At 43.3% G+C, this 9,119-nt stretch overlaps 1 protein-coding gene across 2 annotated transcripts in view; it reads right to left on the minus strand.

Annotated features, from left to right (window-relative positions):
• Positions 1 to 7,569, minus strand: part of galnt6.1.S (polypeptide N-acetylgalactosaminyltransferase 6 S homeolog) — a 38,953-nt gene extending 31,384 nt beyond the window's left edge. Inside the window, exons 1-2 of one of the 2 annotated variants that reach the window (XM_018250106.2) lie at positions 7,307 to 7,569; positions 4,705 to 4,784 (exon numbers count right to left, since the gene is read on the minus strand). The gene's annotated coding sequence lies outside the window, so the exon portion shown is untranslated. The remainder of the gene's footprint in view (positions 1 to 4,704; positions 4,785 to 7,306) is intronic. The other variant, XM_018250105.2, reaches the window with a different exon arrangement.
• Between the last annotated feature and the right edge of the window lie 1,550 nt (positions 7,570 to 9,119).

Below are 9,119 nucleotides of genomic sequence, written 5' to 3' on the forward strand. Positions count from 1 at the left end.
CTTTAAAAGGTTGAACTTGATGGATGTGTGTCTTTTTTCAACTTAACCTACTATGTTACATATTTTCTGAAGAATCTACATATAATCTCAGTTACATTTCTTCTTACAGTGTTGTAATTCAGTGTAGCTATGTATAGGTACTACTGGCTCACACACTCTGCTATTTTATTAAGCTGTATACAGGCCTTCATCAATCCAACTTCGACAGCAGCATGTACCTGACGGTAATTCTAGGTTTCCCTTAGTGGATAGGGTCTATAGCTACGATGGGTTGTGACAAGTGAATTGGAAACAAATCCCCTAATTACGACCATGGGGTATATTTATCAAAGAGTGAAGTTAGAGATCGCCACAGTCCTCTAGAGTGAATTCCGCCACTCTCTATTAATTTCTATGGGATTTTAAAAGGTGTATTTATCAAAGGGCGAACTTTCACTTTCACCCATTGATAAATACTTTCTTAAAAATCCCATAGAAATGAATGGAGAGTGGCGGAATTTCACTCTAGAAGACTATGGCGATCTCTAACTTCACTCTTTGATAAATATACCCCATGTGTCCATATTGATACACTGCACTAAAGTTGCAGCAGGTGCTCACTATTGCACTGAAATTCTAGGGAACTAGATGTTCTGAAATAGATGAACAGGACATCTAAATAAATCTACTGCTTTTGAAGTAGAGGAAGGAATGAACTGTGGCGGTGGGGGGGGGTTTCCTTCTGGGTGGAACTGAAGGACTGAACTTGTTGGACAATTAATGTTTTACAACCCTAGGCCTCCAGAAACTGTAACTGGGCAGCAGGGAATGTTTGTCTACATAATTTTATTTTCACCAACTGGGTAAAATATTTCCCCAAAATAAGTAAAAAATAAAATAATGTTTTAGGGACAGAATGGTGCCATTTTGCACCTTCATTGCTGGGATTACTACTGCAGATAATAAAGCAAACAATATTGCCAACTGTGTCTCATAACAGAGTTTGATATCTGTGTATTGCAATGTTTGTCTCCCATGTTTGTACTATTTCTGAATTTCAAAATTGACAGTGCTGTGTATACAATTAAATCTACCTCACTAAAGATACAGACACACGCCTTAGACTGTAGGAACGCCCGTCCATGTGTTCTGCTGCTTAATGCATTTCTTTATGACGTGGCAGGTGAAATGACTGAGATGAACAAACACACTCTTCTATTTACTGATTATATTTGCAGATTATACTTGGCAACATTTCCTGCAAATACTACGAACAATACTTCATGCCCCCAGCAGTTGGCAGTGAAATAATATCAAATGAGCCATGAAACCCTGTTGATCCAGCGCACAAAATTATACATGGAATTCTAGCATCAGATGGCATCATATATACAATAATGTAACATTTTCTCAAAATGCAAGCTGAAAAATTAAATGATTGCTGAATATGAAAAAAAAAACCTGGGCAGCGTGACTGGTTAGTATTAACTCTCCTGCTCTCCAGTAATCATTATGAGGCCAAGTACAGTATCAGTTTGCCAGAAATAATAAGCACTGCCCACCAAAATGGTTTGATTTAAATCATTTTCCTTAGATGTCAACAGGCTAATGAGTAATTTGTAAGCATGAAACGTCAGCAGTACTCTATGAATAATCTTTCAATAAAAGTAAACTCTATCAGAATATCCTTGTAAACTATACAGCCAGATATAACCAGGTATACTTTTAGCCAAAGAACCTGATCACTCTGTCTTCAATGACATGTCCTCCTCAGTTGAAGGGCCAGAACTAGTGGTAGGCAGAAGAGGCACCAGAAAGGGGGGGTTTCTAAGCAGGTACCTTTTGAAAGGGTTTTCTGCCTACCCCTAGTCTGAATTCGCTGCCTAGGGCACCCGGTCGTCTTGGCCCGCCTCTGCTCAGTTGGAACACTCACTCCAAACTGTCTTTAGAAAAATGTCAGAACAAGGAATATTTCTAGGGATAGTGGGACTTTTTATTTTTTTGTGGGATTTGTGGGATTGCATGTTTGCCGAGATGGGAGAGGAAAAACATCTTGCTTGCACAAAGCCTTGAACCCAACTGAAGAACACTGACTGTGAGCAAGGCTAAATATCCAACAACAGTGCCCAACCTGACTAATGTTCTGTCCAACTTCTGTGGTAACGAGGGCCAAAATTTTACTGGCCTATGTGGCGGAGGGTTGATAATAGAAGTCAGTGTTGGCCACTCCCCCTTTTAAACCCCACCCACGTTACCACAAGAACCTTTAAGATCACATCCACATTAACGGTGGTAGCACACCAAAAAACCAAATGGTTGGTGCTCACTGCAGGGAAATAAATCCCTCATCACTCATATGTGAGAAATTGAAGTCATGTTAAAACATACCCTTAAATCCATATGCCTCATCCTCCCCTGTGGATAATACAACAACCCCCCCCCCAAACACATGATTAAACACCTTAGGGGCCCTTAACAACAATTTCCAAATGCTAACAAACCCCAAGAAAAAACCCCTAACAGGCTTACATCCCACAGGTAGCGTTGGGCAAGCAGAGAATGGCACACACAAGCAGCACTGAGTAAGCAGAGAAAGGCACACACAGGTAGCACTGAGTAAGCAGGGAAGGGCACACACAAGCAGCACTGGGCAAGCAAAGAATGGCACACACAAGCAGCACTGGGCATGCAGGGAATGGCACACACAAGCAGCACCAGGCATGCAGGGAATGGCACACACAAGCAGCAGTGAGCAAGCAGAGAATGGCACACACAAGCAGCACTGGGCATGCAGAGAATGGCACACACAAGCAGCACCAGGCATGCAGGGAATGGCACACACAAGCAGCACTGAGTAAGCAGAGAATGGCAGACACAAGCAGCACTGGGCAACCAGAGAATGGCACACACCAGCAGCACTGGGCGAACAGGGAATGGCACACACAAGCAGCACTGGACAAGCAAAGAATGGCACACACAAGCAGCACTGAGCAAGCAAAGAATGGCACACACAAGCAGCACCGAGTAAGCAGAGAATGGCACACACAAGCAGCACTGAGCAACCAGAGAATGGCACACACAAGCAGCACTGGGCGAACAGGGAATGGCACACACAAGCAGCACTGGGCAAGCAGAGAATGGCACACACAAGCAGCACTGAGTAAGCAGAGAATGGCACACACAAGCAGCAATGAGTAAGCAGGGAATGGCACACACAAGCAGCACTGGGCATGCAGAGAATGGCAAACACAAGCAGCACTGGGCAAGCATAGAATGGCACAAAAAAGCAGCACTGAGTAGGCACGGAATGGCACACACAAGCAGCACAGGGCATGCAGAGAATGACAAACACAAGCAGCACTGGGCAAGCAGAGAATGGCACAAAAAAGCAGCACTGAGTAAGCAGAGAATGGCACACACAAGCAGCACTGGGTATGCAGAGAATGGCAAACACAAGCAGCACTGGACAAGCAGAGAATGGCACACACATGCAGCACTGGGAAAGCAGGGAATGGCACACACAAGCAGCACTGGGCAAGCAAACAATGGCACACACAAGCAGAACTGAGTAAGCAGAGAATGGCAGACACAAGCAGCACTGGGCAACCAGAGAATGGCACACACCAGCAGCACTGGGCGAACAGGGAATGGCACACACAAGCAGCACTGGGCATGCAGAGAATGGCAAACACAAGCAGCACTGGGCAAGCATAGAATGGCACAAAAAAGCAGCACTGAGTAGGCACGGAATGGCACACACAAGCAGCACTGGGCAAGCAGAGAATGGCACACATAAGCAGCACTGGGCAAGCAGAGAATGGCACACATAAGCAGCACTGGGCAAGCAGAGAATGGCACACACAAGCAGCACTGGGCAAGCAGAGAATGGCACACACAAGCAGCACTGAGTAAGCAGAGAATGGCAGGAGGGAATGCAGAACAGAGCAGGAGACAGGGAAAGCTATCATTCTAATATGTACTACATACAGTGACACAGTGCTGGTGCACCATTAGCATTTTGAATAAGGTGTGAACAGGTGAACAATGTGGGCAGTTTCAGTCTGGGTCTCCGGTGTGAACAGTACAGGGCTTTAGGGGTGTGAACAATAGAGGTGTCACAAGGAGATCACAGGTATGAACAATACAGGGGGTTAGTCTGAATTTGAGTTTTAAACAATGCAGAGGCCAGTTAATCTCTGTACTGATACCTTTTATAATTTACATATGGTAAACAGACAGCATGTGGGGGGCCACAGAAGGGGGCCACCAGTTGGACAGCCATGTTCTAGCAGTTGAATGCAAGCAAATTCTAGGCCTAACATTGTAACACCTAATAGAGAGCCTACCCATGAAGAGTAAAGGCTGTCTTGGAGCACACGTGAGGCAATTCGCTGGGTATCCAATCAGGAGGACAATATGGACAAGTCTTTCATGGGCGAAACACTTTACTAGTTAAATAGAGGGCAAGTCTCTGAAACAGGATTGAGTGTGATTTTTGTTGTCTTTATTTGAAGCCCTGAATATACAGTATACTGCTCTAGGGATAACTGATGAGTATTAAATTATGCTGTTTTTCAATTCACTGTGACAGCACATGAGTGATATATTGCACGAGTAGTGGTGTGATTGTTTCCAACATGTTATCAGCTTATATATTTCAGCTCCACATAGACGTAACCCATCAATAGCATATACCCATCTCCTCTTAGAACAGGTTTTACTCACTTTGTAGACTAGATATTGTCAAGGAGGGCTTTAAGACCTGCAACTTGTCTGAAGTTCTTGTTATGTCACATCTACAGGCACTTTAAAGGAGAAGGAAAGGTTAAAACTAAGTAAGCCTTTTCAGAAAGGTCCATCAAAATATACCAGTAAACCCCAAAAGTAGTGCTGCTCTGAGTCCCCTGTCAAAAGAAACACTGCATTTCTTTCCTTCTATTGTGTACACATGGGCTTCTGTATCAGACTTCCTGCCTTCAGCTTAAACCTCATTGCCCTGGGCAAGAGCATGCTCAGTTTGCTCCTCTTCCCCCGCCCCCCTCCCTTCTCTACTGTAATCTGAGCCCAGAGCAAAGAGAGACTCAGGCAGGAAGTGATGTCACACCATGTTAATACTGCAGCTCCTATCCTAAACAAACAGAGAGTTTCAAGAACTTTTTACTCAGGTATGGTAAAACATTATACAAAATAAATATATCATTCTAGCTTGCACTATTGCAGCTAATCTATTGGCAATAAAATGCCTCCGTAGCTTTCCTTCTCCTTTAAGGACCACCATCAGGACATAATGTGGGATCTCCAGTCAGGAGCTCATTGGCAAGATATGCTAAGGTGCAACTCATGGGTTGTAAAGGGCGCAGGATTTTGAAGGACCATGGGTGAGATTTTGGCACAATGGGTGTAGTTTATATGGGGGAGCAGAGGCATATTTTTTCATTGGGGCCCATTCCATTTGTTAACAGGGCCCACTTCCCAAAAGGCCCAACTGATCAATGGGCTAAATCCACTGAGGAAGGGTCCTTGGTGTCTGTGCAAAACACAAAAAATCCAGTTTATCACCAAAAATGTTTGGAAGGACCCCAAATGACATTTTCATCTGCTTTGAACTACATCTTCAAAGCATAAAGAAGCTATACCTGAAAATGCAGCAAAAAAACACAACAGCATGGAGCATTGATAACAGTCCAAATGCAATTATGCTCATACTACATATGGTGTCATCACTAATTGCCTGAAACCTGTTGTTCCACTTGTCATTTACAATTAGGTAAGTCTGCCTAAAAAAACTAACTGAAATCTGTCAGTGTCAAACTGGTTTCTATTATATCCAAAGACATATGGCACAGCCAGTTTCTGTCAGTGGAGAAAAGGCCACGTGTGCCATGAGCCTTAGAGGTCAAGAAGATACATACTATTGTCTGTAACAATTTCACTGCTTTATACGGGTCTTGGTACCATCAAACTTCTCAAAATGAAATCTTAATTCAATTCTCTGTACATAACAGCTCTGTGAATAACTGATACAGTAAATCAGGTGTAAGAGGCACCCTGGCCATAAGAGCTTACAATCTAAAGGGGCTGTGATAAGCTGTTCCTTGTACAACAATTCATGTATTAAATGGATTTTCAGTAATTAGCATTTATCATCCACTGATTATCCTCTTTAAGACAGCAATAAAGAGTTTTTTCACCAACAATCCTCTTCCATTTAAGATACAATATTGTTTCAGGATCAAATGGTTTCCAACAACCATGACCCGGGGGGGGAGGGGGTGAGGCTGAGACCCCAGAGTGTGGGAGCTGCTTCAGTGACACAACAGAGCAGAGTTTAATAGCATGATCTTACCACTTCTTCATTTCTTTTCCTATGGTTGCCCGTAGCAGACGCAAGCAAGTTGGCTGCTCTCCCTCTTATGTGTTAATGCAATAATAAAGTTAATATGAATATATAGGTAATACTTTGGGTTTACACTAATCACCCAAAATATATACTTTGGGAATAGTACTTCCTAAAGACAAAGTAGGAGTGTGACAAGCTGTGCCTGTCATAAGGGTGCAACCTGTGAAACAAGAAATGTTGCTGCTAAATAAATGGAGAGAAACTGGGCAATGGGCAGGACTGGCTGGACAGTTTCTTCTGCTATCGAATGCACCGTGTCTTCCATTCATTTACAAACCTAAACAACACCGGTCGAGCCAGCTCTACACAAACCAAACACAGTGACAGTCGCTTTTGTCGGTTGATGGCTGTTACCTATAATAAAAATGCCCAACCCTCCTATTGATGTATATCTCACAATACAACCACAACAGGATGCCAGTGGCGCTACTGTCGCACATTGGGGCCTGAAAAATGACTTTTTTACACTGTCTAAACAAGTGACATTGCTACTTAGATAAATAAATCAGCACAGATTGTTTGCCCTTTATTCCTTACTGTAAATAATGAGTCTGTCATTGGTGTGTCAAAGCTTCACTTTACCAGGGGCTGCTGTTGAACTACAATGCTATCCTGGCTTCTTATCAAGAATATAAGGGTGTCAGAGCGAGAGAGCTGTGAGTTGCAGTTCTACTATTGGAATAAATAAAAAGGCATTTAATGCCGGCAGGACTGGCACCAGGCAGAACAGCTGCAGCTGATAGAAAGTGCCAGTGCCAGGCAGCATGACATACCTACAATACTAACATTATTCTGTGGAAATTGCACACTTTATGGCTCAATAACCTCCCCCTGAGTCATACAAAGAAAGAGAATGCAATTCAGCCAGGCAGCAAAGGGTTAAACCATGTGACAGTTTCTAGGGCACTAAGGTAGGTCCCATCTTACCTTTCCTCCTGATCTGATGGCACTGGCTGAGGCAGGGGCCCCATATGATGGATGATGAGAGGTCTGTGAGTGTCGGACACTGAGCTGCAGGCGAAGGAACTGAAGGAGGAACTTGCGAGGGTGACACTTGCCTTTAGCTGCAGCCACTGCTGCTCCTGACTGTAACCACACTGAACTCATTCAGGAAATGATCTGATGAAGTGAAAAGGAGGCGCAGCACTCGCAGGGCGCAGAGGAGGAAAGGGCCAAAGCGCAAACTACCTGCCTAGAGAGGGCGGGGCCTCGGGGACACTAATTCCTCAGCCAAACAGGTGAATCCTAGTGGGAGGCCAGGCAGGGCGCCGCTGGGTCCTAGAGTTCGCGGAGATGCGGATGCGGTTTATTATTACATTAATAGTAGGTTGGTTCTGTCGCTCCCTATTGTGTCCCTCCGCGCTCTTAGAAAGCGCATATCAACCTGCTCCGAGAACCGGCTTCTTCTGCCCTGTGCCCATTAAAGGAAACAGTTCAGCGTAAAAATAAAAACCAGGTAATGAATAAATGTTTATTAAATAGTTAGAGGCAAAAAAGTAATGTATAAATGCTGGAGTGACTGTATGTGTAACATAATAGCCAGAACACTACTTCCTGCTTTTCAGCTCTCTAACTCTGAGTTAGTCAGTGACTTGAAGGGGGGCCACATGGGACATTTCTGTTCAGTGAGTTTGTAATTGATCCTCAGCATTCAGCTCAGATTCAAAAGCAACAGATATGACCCATGTGCCCCCCCCTCAAGTCACAGATTGGTTACTGCCTGGTAACTAATCAGTGGAAACCAAGAGAAATGAAAAGCAGGAAGTAGTGTTCTGGCCATTATGTTAGACATTCAGTCACTGGAAAAAAAAAACAGGAAGGAGACATTTTGTGTAAAAAATAAGAATGTACCAATGCATTATACTTATTTAGATATAGAAGAATTGTGCTTTAAAAAGTAGTGTTTTAGGCTGATTTATTGAATATTTCTTCTAAAACCCTAAAAAACCTGCCCGGTTTTCCAAATAAGGATTCCCCATGATTGGCCGATCGCTGAATCATAGCCCCTATATCATGGCCCCTATATGTCACAGCCCGCCCCGTCACAGCATGGCCCCGCCCCTGCCTGGTCTTTACTGGGGGAAAAGGTGGCAACCCAATACTATGCGCAGGCTCTACTGGAGGATGAGCCTGGGTGCAGTTGTCCCCCCTGCTCCCCCTTCAGTTACGTCACTGTATATGTACATTTATTGCAATATTGGTATTGTTACTGTATTGTAGAAGTGTATATAATAATAATAATGTATATAAAGTTATAGGTGCACAGATTCCATAATTTACAGAAATGAAACATTTTACTAAAGTGCAATAACTTGCAATTATCACTGAGATCACTTCTGGGACTACAAATTAGTTTTTTGGCAAACTATCTATACGTTAATGTCTTTCATTGCATTAATGCTATGTTAGCAGCTTTGCACGGTTTACTAAAAACTAGCACCACATTATATACCAAAATTATTGCCAATTTCTGCTGTTACCCAGACAGTGGTAAGTTAACACCAGAAATTGTATAGAAGCAGAGGTGTGATGTTTTTATTGTGACCAGCAAAGTCCACTGGGATAGAACGACACTTATAAATATATTACAGGTATGGGACCTGTTATCCAGAATGCTCTGACCTGGGGTTTTCTGGATAACAGATCTTTCCGCAATTTGGATCTTCATACCTTAAGTCTACTAGAAAATCATGTAAACATTGAATAAACCCAATAGGCTGGTTCTGCTTACAATAAAGAT

Source organism: Xenopus laevis, chromosome 2S (genome assembly GCF_017654675.1).
Source record: "Xenopus laevis strain J_2021 chromosome 2S, Xenopus_laevis_v10.1, whole genome shotgun sequence".
NCBI lineage: Eukaryota > Metazoa > Chordata > Amphibia > Anura > Pipidae > Xenopus > Xenopus laevis.